An 868-nucleotide genomic window follows, 5' to 3' on the forward strand; every position below is an offset into this window, starting at 1 on the left:
TGGCATGTATTTACTGACACCCAACATATTACCATGTAACCAGCAGCCTTAACATCTCTTCGGGGGGAAGTGCTACCAAAATTACTTGGAGAACTTCCTCTTGAAATTTGGGCAAATATTCAGAGCATGAGGAAGCGGTGTAAGATGTAATGTAATCAGTTTAGTGGCCATCTAGGTTCCTGAATTAAAATCCCGTCATCACTTGATCATTATTAATATAATTATTTTCAAAGGTATCTGGTTTCATTTTCCAAAGACACTAGCTTCATCCTTTTGCAAACTGTCATCAGTAACAAACTTTTTAGCAGATATTATCAAAAGATAGTTTCTTGGTTTTATTTCACGCTGCAGTTAGTTGAAATTGTTCATTGCAGTTGTAGAAAACCAAATTAATGTTGGGAACAGAAACAAATGTAATGTACTATGATATGTTTATGGTCACATCCAACCTCTGGACAAACAACCTGCAACTGACTACACCAGATACAACAGATGCAAATAGTACACTGTGTTTGCATCTAGTAAATCCATGCGGAATTATTTTAGGATACTTCTTGATCGACTGAGCAACAAAGATGCTATCAAGGTGCTTGTGTCGGTAAGCTTATGATATTTACAAATGCTTAGTCACATAAACTAATGTATACACTGTTAGTTTTGGTTGATTATAGCTACTTTCTCACATTGCAGTAGAAATGGTGCTAATTACTCTGACTTTGGTAATTATTATATCTGTAACCAAACAAACAAGTTAACAGTGAGAAACACTACGAAACAAACACAATATACTTGTTTTACTGTAGATCTGATACATCAACTTTACCCCATTCACGTCCTCTTCCACTACAATAACAGTGGTTAGCATTGG

Source organism: Schistocerca piceifrons, chromosome 1, assembly GCF_021461385.2.
Source record: "Schistocerca piceifrons isolate TAMUIC-IGC-003096 chromosome 1, iqSchPice1.1, whole genome shotgun sequence".
Classification (NCBI taxonomy): Eukaryota; Metazoa; Arthropoda; class Insecta; order Orthoptera; family Acrididae; genus Schistocerca; species Schistocerca piceifrons.